The following is a 16,971-nucleotide window of genomic DNA, read 5'->3' on the forward strand; positions in this document are numbered from 1 at the left end:
CAGACAAGGCCAGAAAGAGGTTTTTGGTTTTTTTTTAAGGAAAAATTAAGTTTGAACTGGACCTGAGAAGGCTATAATTATTATTTTCAGCTGATTAGTATACACCTCGCAAACGAACTAATTTGAAGAAAATTTTCTGTTAAAGATAACTATGAACTACTCAATATCTTTACAAATATCCTTAAAGAGATCAATACATTAAGAAAATTATGAAGACTTACCAAGCAGGATCCAAGGGAAATCAAATTTTGGGAAAGTATTAAAAGTCAGTCTTCATCAGTCCCAGGAGCAAGGACTGAGAGCCTTTGGGCTGTGCATCACCTAGGACAATCTCCTAAGCTGAAAGCTTCGGCATGGTCTGCAGGCCAGGTAGCTGGAAAGCTGATTTCTTCTTCTGGGAGGACACTCAGTGCTTGTACCCTTGGAGGAAAGGTGAATTGGGTGCCATCCCCAACATGAATAAAGATTATTCTGTACTACTAGTACCTGTTAGTTCTTGGCAGAAGCAGAAGTAAATCTTCTTTGGAGAAAGATAACTTCATTCTAGTTCTCAAATTGATTCTATTGTGTTAAACAAAATATTCATTATAAACTGTAGAAAAACTCATAATTCAAGAAGACAAATTAGCATGATCAAAAAGCCATGCTATACAAGAGATAAAAAGTCGGCTCATTGAGATTTAGACATAGGTTTTAAAGTAATGACAGTTACTAAGTTAAAGGAAGCAAAGATCCAAATATGGGACATGATATTAAGTGGAAATCATTGATGGGAGAAGTTTAAAATATTTATGGAAATTGTGAATTCAGTGGATAGATTTAATGCCAAACTAGGCACAGCTGGAGGAAAGAATAAGCAATAATTCAAAAGATAGTTTAGGAAAAATATCCAAACTGAAGCAATGAAATCACAGGAATGAAAATTATAAGGAGATATAAAAGGTGTCAAACACATTATCCAGAGTAGGAGGAGGAGAGGATGGAAAGGATTTTTTTTTCAAGAGATAGTGATTAAGAATTTCCAAAACTAATCATAGATCTAAAGACAAAATTAAAAAAGCCACATTAACTGAAGTGGTAAAAATCTGTGACTAAGATTGCTATAATAGCAAAATTGCTATGAATCAAAAAATGAAGAAGGAGGAAGAGGAAGAAGAGGAGGAGGAGGAGGAGGAGGAGGAGGAGGAGGAGGAGGAGGAGGAGGAGCAAGGGCAACAGGGGGAGGAGGAGGAGGAAAAACTTCAGGCAACCAGGAAAAAAGGAAGTGGCTCTTTGATAGCAGCTGACTTCTCCACAAAAAGAATGGAAGCCAGGAGAAAATTGAATGATGCCTTTATAAAAATACAAGAAAAGTAAAGAATTCTATATTCAGTAAAAATATTCTTCAAAAATGAAGCTGAAGTAAAGACATTTTCCAATATTTTACTTTGTAGAGGAGATCAAAGTGGATTTGTCAGCAACAGTTTTACAAAGAGGGACACAAACGAGTCATTTTAGAGGGACGAGGAAAATTATTTTAGGAGGATATAAAGAGACATAGGTAGAAATGTAGTGCAAAGCACACTGCATTTCTGGCATACTCTAAAGAAATACTGCCTTATAAATAATAATATTGACATTATCATATGTATCGCACCATATAGCACACGCACGTGCACACACACACACAAATGAAAATACATAAAAACAATAGCATTTACTCTTAAAAAGCTATTATTGGAGTCAAAAGTGTTCATGTTGCCCAAGTAAGAGGATCAAATAACCAGCTGTTGAATTGACAAAAACTGTAAATGGATGAAATACTCCCACTAAGGGAGATTTTTTTTTTTTAAAGTTCACCTCGGCACAGTTACTGAAAACATATATTATACAGAAATGTTGAGATAGTCTTAAAGTATAAGTTTTTGAAAAAGGGTGCCTAATAACAGGAAAGGCAGGGGAATGGGTACATTTTCAGCACTGTCCAAATATTACAGTTCACGTAAGAAGGAGAGCCAAGGATGAACGCTTTGGTGGCAATGTTGTCTTTAGTATTGTACATGTGTATTACAGTTTGGAAGAAGACAGATAATGTTCCTACCTATACAAGACATATTGTCCCTGACACATTCATGGTTGATATAAAAATGTGTGTGTGTAGGGGGAACAGTTTCTTGCCCATGAAATGTGAATTTCAAGTGTCTTAGCTAATAAGTTTATAACAAATTCTTTAACGGCAGGAGGATAAAGGGACCAGTGAGCCAGAGTCTTTCATAATTTCTGTACCAGAAAGAACAATAGAGTCACATAAGGTAATCATTATGTTCTCCTGAAAATAAGCAAAAAGATGTTTACTATTGTGTCTAGTATAAATGCTGTAATTATAACTCATTTGCTCAAAATTCACTTAATAGGATAAAAATAATATATGTAATAGCTCAAGAGGGTGAGCCATTTCTATCTAATTAGACAAAATTTCTCATGCATTATGATTAATGGCAATTACCCTTTATATAAAAGTGATTTTTAAAAACTTTGTCTGTCTAATTCTCTGCCTATGAGCTTGAGCTATTTTAAAAACTAATATAAAATGTTTATTTTATTTAGTAATTTTATAAAGTAGTTTTTAACCAGAAGGCTAGAATAGCACATACAAATCCTTTACTTTTAACACATTTAAAAAAATCCATCAAAAATTTAATTTAACCAATATCATATGCTCTTTTTATATGATGTTTATATCCTTGAAGCATTTTAGTTCCTGGAGTGAATAGCATTAGTTGATGTAGTACATTTACTTAATAACTCAATGATACAGTTAATTATCTGTAAGAAAATTCAGAACCCATCTAAGCATAAGCCTCCATTTATAAGTTAAGCCTCTACATTCATATTTATATTCCTTTTGCATTGTGAATAACATTGGAAATTCATTGAACTTATGAAGGAAAATCATTTAGAGCCATTGCCAAGTAAGATTTACATTGCTTATCAATTGTTAATGAGCTTGTAATTCAGGAATTTTTGATCGCAGGAAGTGGTAAGAGCAGGAAAGAAACAGCAGACACGCAAGCAGTTTTCCCTTATGATGGAGCTGAAAGTTGCAGACTGGAGGAGGGAAAAGGCAAACCAAGAAAATAAATGTTCAATATGGAACTAGAAAAACAATAAATTAAAGTGAAGAGCTCACTGTTTAAATAGAAGATAGTTTGCGGTTCTTTAAATGTATAGGTTAGTGCAGATTCCAGCCAGTGAATTTTGAAGAAAATTTATGAGAGATTTTTTTCTTGACTGTATAGCAAACTGAAAAATTTGTCTTGCTACAGCGGTATTACTGTAATTTTCAAAGGGTGAGTTACTGTGATAGCGTTTACAAATTACTTAGGTCCTAAAGATCTTAGGGTAGTACTTGTGGGAGCACTGTGAGCTCTAGGGATTGTTGCTAAACTTCTTTTATTGTGCGTCAAAGCAAAATTCCCACGAAAACAGTATGTTAGTGAGCTTTCTGTTGCTACGCCAGTTGCCTGACATAAGCTACTTAAGTGAAAGATTTATTTTGGTTCCCAGTTTAGATGTTTCAGTCTGTGCCTGGTTTGCTTTGCTGCTTTTGGGCCTGTGATGAGGCAAAGCATCCTTGAGGGAGTCCGTGTAGAACAAAGATGTTCACTTCATGGTAGCTGGAGAACAAAGACAGCAAGAGGAAGGGGCTGGCGTCCAGTATCCTTCATGGACATCTTGCCAGTGATCTGACCTCCTCCCACTAGGCTCCACCTCCCAAAAGTCCAACTCTCCTGGTAGGGCCAGGCTGGCCGCTATGCCTTTAACAGGTGGGCCTTGGAGGATTTAATCATAACGTATGGCCTCTTAGTCCCCAGTCCCCAGTAATGAGGCAGAAGTCTTAATGGTGCACTTTTATCTTCCACAGTGATGGAAATTTACAAGCGAAAGTGGAAATGAACCAAGCTGTAGACATGCTGATTTTGAAAGCTGTCCATCTCTCCTGACCAGGGCTTTTAGTCTGGGGAATATTGGAGAGCAGACTGCCTCCTCACACCAGTTTTAACTTTTGAAATTGAGAGTTTGTTTGTGAAAGGAAAAGGCAAATTATTTAGGCAAATTAAGCGATGAACTCATCAGTGATTTGGGGATAAAAGTCCCTGCAGTTATTCCAACACCATTTCAGCCATCCAGCAAGTCTGTTTTGGCTTAATGATGATATTAAGAATTTGAGTGAGCAGATATTGACACATGATGTAAGCATAAAATTACAGGTGAGGGAAATGGAAAATTTTATTTTTGAGATCAAATCTCAATCAGTTTCCTCTTTGCCTTTAAACCGTAGACTCATGACACAAAATTATTTTTCCTCCTCAGGTGTTTCACGTCACAGTTCCTGTTTTCTAGAGCTTCGACTCTGACAAGCATTACTAGTGGTAAGTGGCTAGCACATTTGTTTGTAATTTAGTCACTTCAGCAAATACAAACATGTGACTCAGCCTCTTTACAAAGCACTGTTAAGATACTGTGCAGTCAAACAAATGTCATCTCTTACCTCAGCACCCTTTGTGGAGGGAGTCAGTAGGCGAAGGAGGTTAATCACCCTCCAATCCTGTGTGACGATTTGCCCGGAGAGCAGTGTAATACGCTTGAGTGTATCCATGGCAATCTTCTTGACTGGTCTTGTGGGTTTTTGGTAGGTTACTGTAAGTGACCAGTTCCCATCTCTCTTTGAAGTGGGGGTGGGTGGATGGGGAGCTACAATTCAGTGATTATAGAAATATAATAGTTGGGAAAATGTGTAGCCCTACACAACCAGGGAGAGAAAGATTTTAGCCATTACTAACCAGGAAGCATCCTGTAAATCCTTGCTGTGAGTCAAATGTGACTCAGGCAATGATAAGGGAAGATGACGCTGATGCTTCACTAAAGAAACAGCAGAATTTTGAGGCCAGAGTCTTCCTGATCACACAACACACACACTCATGTTATATTAATCATCATCATCATCATCATCATCATCATCATTTTACAATCAGAAAGTGTTATTAACTATAAAGCAGCTTTGCATTAAGGATGTCTTTGACTCTCACACACAGGCAGGTGGGTATCACTATGGTTCGTTTTATAGATGAGGAAATCAAGGCACGCAGCCATTAAATAATTTGCTTAAAGTCACATAGCTAATTAGTATCAGATTGAAGCCTCTTCACCATCAGACTTGGGCTCTTAATCGCTAAAAAATTTTAAATAAGAAATCAGCATCCTAATTTATACCCTATGCAAAGAGTGAAAAATATTATTAATGACTTCAGCAAAGAATATGATAAGAGCTGGGTAATATAAATGCCTAAGAATAAGTTCATCTTTCCTGATTAAGATCTCTCCTAAGGAGTCTTTTTGAACAATATATTCATTTGCCCCCAAGCATATGGTAGAAAGGCAGCAGTGTAGCCGTGCAACGCTTTCAGAACCGCAGAATGTAAGTTAAAAAGATATCATCTCCTAAAATTGGATGATAGGTACTTCAGTCTTTCACTTTCATGTTTTATAAAACAGCTTTGACTGAGTAACCTAAGTCCTTATCAGAATATTTCTTGTTTTAGAGGAGAAACTCAGTAGGAAAGATAAGCTTCATTTTAGTCCTATTCTTTTCTGTTACAACCTTGCTTAAGTAATCTCCTGTGAATGGGGTTTGATCCCAAAGGACAAATAACTGAAGTTAAGGCTGACATTCTTGCTCTAGAGTACCGATTCTACTGCCTGTGACAATCAGCAAGGGCAACAAACTTCAGTGGCTTCACTTCCCACATCTAAACCATGGCTTGGCCCAAGTGATTCCAAAATTTCCATTGCAGCGCTGACCTTGACTAGGAGCTAAAGAAGGGACCTGTGAGTTTTTCCATAAAACTATTCTCAGAGATTTCACATTCTTCATCTCTTTTGGGTGAAGAGAGAGGGGGCTAGAGGGAGTGACCACCAAAACCCGTTCCCAGTGCTAACCTGTTGTTCCCTTATTATCACGTTCTAAGACAGGACACTTGAGAACCCTCTTCTTCATTTCGTCAGTCCCCCAGGCTTGCTTGTGTTCCCTAGTGTGACCTCAGCAGTAGCTTCCCTGAAGTCTGCTGTTTCCAAAGTAAAAGTAAACGTCATTAAGAAGTCTTGGACTAGAGGACCCATTTGACCCAGCTATTCTCTTTCTGGGTATCCTCCTGAAAGAATTAAAAGCATCCTACCACAGCAGTGTTTGCACAGCTGTGTTTATAAGTGACACAGTTTGTAATTGCTAAATCTTGGAAACAGCCCAAATGCCCATCAATTCATGAATAGATAAGAAAGATGCGAGGTTTTTTTAAGCAAAGAAGTACTACTAAGCCATAAAGAAGGATAAGCTTGGAACTTTCTAGCTAAATGGATGCACCTTGAGACCATATTCTTAAGTGAAATAAGTAGGACACACATGTGTATATCCTGCATTGTATTTCTGGTGTAAAGAACTCAAAATTTAAACAAGGAAAAAGATGTATAATAGATATTGTGAAATAGGAAGAAAATGTTTAAATGGGAAAGAAGAATGGGGGGATAGAAAAAAGGAGAAAAGGGGAAGATACAAACAAAGCTTTTGTAAATAAGGAGGGGAAGAGGAGTTAAAGACAGGGTAGGTGAATGGGAGAAAAAGAGTCAAGTTATGTCATGTACAAATATAAATTCCCTATAACGAATGTGATCATTATATATACCTAAAATATACCAATAAAAATCATTTTCTTTGAAAAAAAAGCCCAAGTGTGAAATACACCTTAAACTTTTGGTCTGATCATGTTACTTCATCTTTAATATATCTTTTATATTTTTATACTTTTGGTATATCTTAGAAAAAGAGAGTTGGAATAAAAACTTTATTTTCCAAATTGTGATGCTTAATGAGACTGTTCCATTTTCCCTCACATCAGATTGATTATTTTTAATTTTTCCAACTATCTTGACATTCATATCATATGGAAAACTGAAGGAGCAGAGGGAGGCTTTTATTTCCAGAAGAGGTCAGAGAGCATCATCAGGGGACGTGGACTAGTAGGTAATCAAGCATGCAGTGCACACTTTCATTAAGCCCGTGTGTTGTGAAACCACCATATTTTAATTTTCTGATTCTCCCTGTTTATGCCGAAGAGATTAGGTTAAGGTTTATTTCAGTTACATTCTGCAAAGGATGGAAGTGTGGCACTCACAGTCTTGCTGGAAGTCAAGCTTTCTCCTCGGGTTTATCTTCATTTGCACAGAAGGAAAAAGCTCCTCTTGATATTTAATAATACAGGAGGCTGATTGTTTACAGAGTCAAATAACGAGATGCAACAGTGTGCCTTGATCCAATCTCTCCTTAAATCTAGAAATCCTTATCCAATTTTGTGATGGCACCTGTGGAAAGGAGAAAATTTCCATGACACATCTTTGTAACAGCCCTAAATCTCATGGAAACAAGCCAGGAGAAAAATTTAAAAGAATGTAATCCTCTAAGAAAGATACACTTAGAGTGCTTCCCTTAATGGGAACTTGGTTTGCAGACAGCAAGTGTCCAGGCAGATCACAGGAACATCTGCTGCTGCTGGTGCGAGTTGACCCTTTTTTCACATCGAGATGACTACAGGCTGCTGGGACAGCACGCGTCTTCTTCCGGAAGCCCCTGTCCACTGCTTCACAGAGGCAGCGCCAACATCATGTTTTAGCTTTTCATTGTAAATGCAGTTTGCTAAAACAAGGTACACGGGATACACAAAAGAGACAAGAACAGCAAATCGATCCAGAGAGATGAAGGCGGTCTGATTCATTTGGCATCTGCTCTGGAAGAGTAATTCACTGGCAAGCTCTTATTTCAGCTTAGAGGTGTCAATTTGAGGGAATTATCTCTTTTCTCTATCCTGTAAGTCCATCTTTACTCTGGTGGTAACAGCTGTTCGTTTTGATTATTGGATGGTGGGCACCAGCTTCTGGAACAAAATAATTTCAGAGTTTTGAGATGGGGCTGGACACCACCATCCTTCACGGGTTCAAGGTCCTTGCTTTCTAACTCTCCATCTCAGAACACTGATGTGATAGAATACAGCCTGTGTGTGGCATAGTTAGACATTTTATGGCTATTCTGATCCACAGAAGTTTATTTTCTTTTTAGTCTGTTGCCATTTAAGGTAAAGAGGCAACATAAAAATAACTTTCTGTTGATACTCAAGGCTAACTTGGGAACTGTATCTTCTGACCCAATATTTTGCCTTATTTTATGTTATCTAATTCTAGAATAGAATCAAGAAATTTGAACGGACTCAGGGGTCAAGTTCAACCCACTGTTTCATCCAAGAAGGGCTTTTGCAGTATTCTTAAGAGTATATTACTAGGAATTGTATGTAACGTTTTCAACACTGGCAGTATCAGAAAACCAAAATCTTCCTCTGGATAGTTTCTATAGGAAAAAAAAAGAATCACTGCTCTATAGAACATCTCTTAAGATAAATGGGAGAAAGTAAAATAAGACAGAAGTGCCGCATCTTTCCTGTGTTTGAGCCATCTTTTAAAGACTGAAGTGGCAATTCCTTAGGAGACAAGGTTCCCAGATCTTTCTATGTCCTCCTTCCTTTCTGTAAACAAAGCTTCAGGCGTGTGGGTCTAAGTTAAAGCATATTATATGGGAAATAGAACAGAACGGAACAGAACAGGAGGGAGCTTATATAACTGAAGGTTTCAGAACTAAAGAAATATCTACATTAAAAAAAACTGTGTTCAGTAGAAATGGGAACCTGGAGAAGTCAGATGAATCGTCCTATGTGATGCAGATGGTCTGTCTCACAATATTTCTTTTTTGCTTTTTTTCTAAACTATGAAATATTTTAGATAATACCTGATCACCTCAGACCTGAGGGTTATATGCATGTGGTTTATTAACAGTTATGTTATTTGGTTATTTTATATTATTTACACAGGTAATACTTAAATCAGGGTTTTTATAATTTATATTTTCTCTTACTCTTTATGGTTTAGGGATTTAATGATGGCTTAAGCTTCTTAGGATACTGTTGAATCAATTATTTCATCATATCGATATATTGTCTCTCTCAATTCTATTTGTACAACTTTTATGTATCAGAACAGTATGTGCTTGTTCAGATTATTGTAGAAATATAGGTAAGACAGAGGTAAAAACAAAATAAAGTAACAACAATAAACAAAAACGTGCTCTAATAGTAAGATCCAGTTCTAGGTTGCTAATCTATTAAGGTGCTCTGGACTGTTGCTGAAACATAGTATTAATGACTGTGTGTTTCACCCAGTAGATAGTTTTTCTCAGTGCTTGAAAATATTCACTTGGTAAAGGTCTTTTGGCATATGCCTCACTGAGCTAAATGTTTTATCAAAGACATGGCAACCATCCCAACTGGAAGTTATTACGACATGGTTTATACTGGTTAGTGCCTTATGTCTGCTCAGAGATCTGGGTTTTTTTCTTTTCTTTTCTTTTCAATGACAAAAGCACTTTTTTTTTGTTTAGAATTTTAAAACATCCATGTTTTGGGGGTAAATTTTATTTTAGTTTTGATTTGATAATCAGGACATCCTTGATCCTCTACTTATGAATTCTCAAAATATTATACTATTTTGGAGATGATACATGTAAATGCTTAATAGCTTGGCTTATAAATATAATGAACCTAATTTTGAATATATTAATGGTTGTTCACATTTTTTTTACAAGCTAAATGCTTGATTTCAGTTTTCTTGGTGTATATTTTGCCATTTTAAAGAATTTTTTAAAAAGTAAATGCTGTATATAAACAAAGAACTTTTATAAACTCTATCAGTTATTGAGAAAATCATATAAAATGCATATGTACTTAAGCACAATTGGACAAGTTTAATCAGAAAACTTCCATTAGCTGTGAAGTCTTTCTAGGGTTCCTTCCCAATTCTATTTTTTCCCACCCCTCATAGAAAAACAAAACAAAACAAAACAAAACAAAACAAAACAAAACAAAAATTCCTGCTTTGCTAACTTTCTGGTGATTGCAGATAACTTTCTACTTTCCCTACAGCTTCTCTAGCCTGGTGTTTCCTCTCTAGATTCTGCATCAACGTAAGACAATTTCCTTAAAACTCACATTTCGGGGAGTCAGGTGGTCATATATGTCTCATTTATAATTTTGCTGTAGATGTTGCACTTTTGGGAATTAAAATTTAAATAAATGTAAGTTTCCCATTTGACGTACAACCTTGGTGTTCTGACTTTATATTCTTTCTCTTCATGCCTTGGGGAATGTAAAAAAGTTCGCTGGGATTCAGAAAATGCTTAATGTCAGGCAGCAAGAGGGCTCCTGTGTGCTTTATTGCTCTGGGTCCCTGTTTGCTCTTAGTGCTTGATCTCCATGTAGATTTCTTTCTTTCTAGTTCAAATATGTGTGTGTTTGTGTCTGTCAATTTCTTATGTGTATTTTTTTTTTACTTATTTGACCTGTCTTATCCAACGTGTCATTTTTCACACAAACTTTGGAAGTGAAAACGTATTCTATACTTGTCAGTTTGAGGGTAATTCTATTGATGGAGAAGCTAGAATCAAAACAGAATTAATTCAATAATTCTATCCATTAATATCACTCCATGTATTCCTCCTATCTTGTGGCTTTCGGCTTTGGCTGTTGTAACCTCCCCTCTCCCACCCTATTTGTTTATCTGCATATTTTACTCTGACAGTTATTCTTAGTTGTGCTCACCTATACTTACAGATGTTTTCAATCTGGTCCCATAATTCCTTTCACCTTTTAGAAAACTTTTTCATTTAAACTCTTTAGAATTGGGATCATAATTATCTTTACAAAGATACAGCAGAGTCTTAAAATCAAAAACAGAAAACCCACTGTCAAGAACTTGCATCAAATTAGTTTTTTAAAGGACCTGTCTTACTTCACCATTTTTCTCATTTATAAGCCACATAAATTGGTCACATATATTGTGGGACTCACAAAGCATCCCTACCTCATATTGCTACACAGGACTTAAGCTCTGGCCTTAGAAACCAACAGTTACTCCTTGCGCTAGGAGGCAATGCTCAACTATGATGGACTCACAACAGGCTTAAAGCAATGTTAGGTCAAGGCAGATAAATGATAAGCTACATTAGCTTATTATTCTGCAGTTGTGTTTCTTATGAAACACTTAGAAAAGGGCTTACATTAATTTATTCAATTTTTTCCTGTAAGAATTTTTAATTTTTTCCTGTAACAATTAATGCTTATTGATGATTCTCAGTTCTTAGCATCCTACAAACACAAAGTAATGCCAGTGGACATATCTATTAAGTGGCGTAATACCTCTTTGTTATGATGGCAATGATTTCTGGTATATTCCATCCGCTTCAGACTGTGAATACAAATGGAATGACTTAATGGGATAAAACAACTCAAGTATTTAATATTCATCATATAGTGATCTTTTCTAATAATCTCAAATCTACAGAATGTTGGTTCTGAGAGAAAATTCACACTTAGGTATGATTTATGTGAAATTAGAATATTGTGTTTATACCTATTTGTCATCCCTATTGTCAGATTGTTGCAGTGAGGGCCTACATAGAATTTAAAGAAAGATTGCAATTATTTTCCTCACCAAGTAGGCTAAATCCATAGTTTGATGAATTTAATATTCATAAAACTAGATGTAGTAAAAATGTGACATGAGTATCTTTTATATCTGGGTAGATGAATTTTATGTGATAGTCTGCTGTATTACATTTCCTAGCCTTTACTTGCTGATTTACATATATTTTAGGGTAAAAGTTTTTTGTTTAATTTTGTAAATCTTGGTTCATGTGGTTTGAAATAATACAGATCTACTGGCACTTGGATATGCACTTTATGGATTAAAAATAATCTTGACTTTTCTGTAAATTTTATGAGCTTTGGTCTTGATAGGTCTTATCATTGATAGGATAAGATTATTAAGAAACATCTCCTTTTCACTTATTTCTTTGAAGAGAGCTAGGTAACCTAGGAGTAAGAAAATTCCTAAGATCTTTCTGCCTGACATTTTAAGAAACCTCAAGCCCAATAGACACAATAGACATGTTCACAAACACAGAAAACTCAGTGAGAGCATGAGACCCTCTTCATCCTCAAAGTCCTGAATCAGGATCCTTTCTGTCGCTGCGTGGATTGCATAACATGCCAACCTCCCATCACAATGTGGTTCTTTTCTTGCTACTCTTGTTCAAGAGAGTAAACCAGGTAGAGAAACCACAGCAAACTGTGTTCCAATGGTGACACACACAGAGAGAAAGATGTAGCATTTGAAAACTTGCATTTGAAAATTTGAAAACTTAAAAAAATAGTTCAGGTAAACATAAAATATCACTCAAAAGCCAAGTGTTCAAGGAGAAATGTTTCTTTTCCTCATTCTTCAGTTCTTAGTTGTGTCTAGAGTTGTACTTTTTATGAATGAGGACAAAATCCAGACCTCTAGGGCAACTGCAGTTTGCATGATAATCCTACATGCTTGTACATACTTGCTAATTTCCAACAATAATGGAAATCCTGAGTTTCACCTCAGGAGTAAAGTCAACTTTTTTTTTTTAGTAAGGTCCATCAAACTCAGGACCTCATGCTTGCCAGGCAGACATTGTGCCCCTGAGTTACGTCCCTGGCCCTAACGTCAAAATTTGAGTTTCTGTCAACCAGTAGACAGTAGAGATGTGAGCAACTTATGTTTAATGAAAAAATGACTTTCAATAAGAACACAAAGCTTTTCTGCTGGAAATTAAGTAGGCATTTGGTATTATGATTGCAAAAGTGTATCTAAAATATTTGGTAAACTGATACATAAAAGATTATATTGTGTACTACTTACTTACTAATGAGGTCATAATCTATTTGCCATTTGCTTTTCCAGACAAGTAATGAATGTATTGGTTGTTCATCAACTTGGTTTGTTTTCTGTTCTAAGGAGTCATCTTTTTTTTAAATAATTAAGTTTATTGGTACGTTTTATGTTTGCATAATGACTACATTATGTAATTTGTACCTGTACATGATATATCTTGACTATTTTTTATTGTTGATTAATTAAGAAAAAACATGCAATTTCTGGCTGTGTTGGAGTAACAGAGTTTTGACTTACCCACCCTCTATAAACAATTAGAAAATTGGACAAAGTGTGTGAAAAACTAGTTTTGAATGTTGGATATTTGTGATCCTTATTAGAAGGAAATGTGAGATGAGCTCATGAGCGCCTGACTTCCAGTCTGGGGGTACATTCTGGAGTCTGCTCTAGGGACAGGACTGTGCAGCAGGTGTGGCTGTCTCGCAGGTTTGAAGAATTAGGAATGGGAAGTGAGGGTGGCTGAAGTAATGGAGGCTGAAGTTATGGAGATCAAGAAACTACTGAGAAAAAAGAGTAATTTTGAAAAGAACCTCTTTTTAAGTCTTTATTTGATACTAATACCAATCTTTATGAGGTTGAACAAAGAATAATTGATGAAGAGTAGGAGATGATAAACTTCAAACACCCAGTAAAAACCTCATTCTGTCTCCAGAGATCTAAGTAGTAGCCAGTAGACACACACAGTCATTATAGGGTCAAATCATCCGTAGGATAAACGGGAGTATCCTAAAAAGGTCAGAAAAAACTTCAAAAGGATGAAACAGACCTGTGGTTTGTCTGCTTTCCAAAAAAGGTTTCAGCATTATATAAGAAGACAACAAAATTCAAACCCACAGCAATACAAACTTCAGACTGAAGATTACAGCATACAAACAAAAATTATTAGACATGTAGACAAGCCTATTAAACATTAATAATATAATCTCTCAGTAAAAATAGATCCAGAAATGGCTGGAATGATGGAGTTAACAGATACAGACCTTAAAATGGCCATCAAAACATTTAAATGAAAATGAAAACAAAGTATAATAGATAAATCTCAAAGAAACTTCTTGAAAATACAAAACGTTTTGAGATGATCATTTTACCAGCTGAGGATAATACGTTAGATACTATGGATGAACAAGCACTGATGGAGCTGTGGACAGAATGACAGCAATGACTGTAACTCAAGGATATGCAGAAAAAACTAGTTTAATACAGTCACATTCACCTGTTGGACAAAATCCGGAAAACATTCTTCTCGTTGCAGGACAGAAGGACAGAAGAATAAAATAAAGGCAGAAGGGACTTCATGGTTAAATCACGTTGAAAAGAGTTCCCAGATTTGATAAATCTATAACACTTCAAAATATTCGAAAACTTCGATAAATTCCAGGAAGGATAAATAGAAAGAAAAATGCACATTAAGCTACATGAGGATCAAATTGCTATGAATCAGTAATGAAGAGAAAATCACTCCAGATCATTTTATGCCTCTCTTATAATCTGAACAACTACTTTGAAGACGACAAGAAGCAATGGATTAGTCATTGTTAGTCTCCTATTATTTTGCTTTGAAACTCTGTATCATCATTTTTATTTTTTCATTTTAAAATTAAAAAAAGACAAAAGGCAAAAGCATTGTGTACAGAGGAATGAAGACAAGAGTGACTACACATTTCTTTCCAAAGTCCCTGGGATTCAGAATAAAACAAAATGGCATTTTAAAATGTGTGTCTACTGGCTACTACTTAGTGTGTGTCTACTGGCTACTACTTTAAAGTACTTAAAGAAAAAATTTGCTAACGTTGAATTCTGTGTCCGGGAAAAATATCATATAAAAATGATACAATTTTTTCAAAGGAATTAATGTCAAAGTGAGGCTAAATGTTGAATAATATCCAATTGAAATTTGGATCTACATATAAAACAACAGAGAACACTACATAGAAATGAGTGAGCAAAAGTGTATTTTTATTTGAAAATATTTTATAGTCATTTATTGCTTACTACATCATAACTAGTTTATTCCAGAAGTATAAGCTTGCTATACTTTTCAAAAAGAATTATAACAATATAATAATAGAAAAAGATAAAACCAGGTATTTATTTCAATAGATAAAAGAAAAACATATCAAAACAATATCGAGTATTGATAAGAAATTTCCAGCAAAGTGGATTTAGAAGCAAACCTCCTTAAACTTTACATGAGCCAACTATAAAACTTTAGAGCTAGCATCAAACTTAAAGGTGGAGTTATTAAAGGCTTTATCTCTATTATTGGAAACAAAGGAAAAGTGACCATTCTTTTGTACAGTCTTATACCAAATGCTATTCTAAGAAATCTACAAAAAAGTGACCAAAAGTAACAAGTGAGTACACAGATTTAAAGATACAAGGTCAATATATATGGTAAGTGTATGCTTTCAATTTGGAGTTGAAATTTAAAAATATAACTTATGACTCAAAAAGAAATCCATAACTATAAATTTAACAAAATCCACTTAATGCTGGTACACTGAAAACTACAAACCATGCTGAACAAAAAAGCCTAAATAAATGGAATAATGCGTCTTGGTAATGAATCTGAAAACTCAATACTGTTAACTGACAATTTGCTGAGACGATCTAGAAATTCAAAACAGACTTATTCAGAATCATAGCAACCTTTTTAAAAGTGTAAAATGAAAATATGATTCTAAAATTTATGCAGAAAATCAAAAGAGCAAGAAAAGACCAATAAATTCTGGAAAAGAGCACATTTGGATTTCAAGATTTATATAAAGTAAGTTACAACATCAGGACGTTGTGCTGTTGGCCTATGAATAGTTACATAGATTAATGGGGTGGACCCACATGCAGAATCTTCCAACAAATCAAGACAGGACAATAGAATATCCATGTGGAAAAAGTAACTTAAGCCTTAACTCACACCATCCACAAAAATTATCTCAAAAGGGATCATAGATTTAAGTTTAAAAGCTCAAATTATAAAAACTTGGAGGACTACATATTTGAATGTATGGCAACAGAAATGTAGGCAAACACAAAATGGCCCAAGCTCTAAAAGTTTTTAAAAGTTAATTGGAATTCATTAAAATAAAAAGATGAGAAGATAAGCTCTAGACTAGAAGATATTCATGTATATATACTGACAAACGGGTTGTGTTCAGAATATGTAAAGAACTCTGGTTACACAATAATAACACAAAGCATCCACTAGAAAGATAAATTTTTGAACAAGCGTTTCACAAAAAAAGATATGTGAATGGCCAATAGCACATTGAAATTGTATTTAGTATCAGTCATCAGAAAATGTAAAATAGTATCAGAGTGAGGTATCAGTACACATCCATCAATGTGATTCAAATTAGACCAACAAACCAAAAGTTGGCTTGTGTAATTAACTGAAACTTTCATACATTTCCAGCAAAAATATCCAGGGGACATTTCTTATAGAGTTGAACATACACCTAATTTATGACCCAGTTGTTCTCCTTTCCTTGTGTTTATAAAAAATACAAGAAAATATATGTGTAGACAAAGTCTTATACTAAAATGTTTTGTACGATTTCTTAAAAGTCTAAACAATCCCATTGTCCTTTACTGGTGAATAGCTAAATGAATCATTATATAATAGTAAAGTACTGTCTCCTGTAATAATAAATCAGGGATATAAACAACATGCAATGTAAACAATATTATGAAATTCACAATATATATATATATATATATATATGTGATATGATTCCAATTATGTGGATCTCTAGGAAAGATTAATCTTATTGATAGTAACAAGAAGCACATTAGTAATTGCCTGGGCCCAGTGTGAGGAGCTGACATCAGTGGGTGATGTTTAACTGAGTAGACACAAAGAAACCTTCCCGAGTGGCGGTGATGTACCCTGAATGTGGCTGTGGTCACCAGGCTTACAGTTGGCAAAACCTAGTGCATTATACACTTAAAATTGGAGCATTTAGAAGTATTGTAGTTTGTATTTCAATAAAGTAGTTTCTTTTAAAAATATACTCTTTTGCTTTAGTCATTTGTTTGTGGTAATTTTCACATGCAGAAATTTTAATTTTCACATAGTCAAAA

Source organism: Cavia porcellus, unplaced genomic scaffold (genome assembly GCF_034190915.1).
Source record: "Cavia porcellus strain 051 isolate PalLab524CR breed Dunkin Hartley unplaced genomic scaffold, mCavPor4.1 scaffold_1, whole genome shotgun sequence".
NCBI classification, from domain to species: Eukaryota; Metazoa; Chordata; class Mammalia; order Rodentia; family Caviidae; genus Cavia; species Cavia porcellus.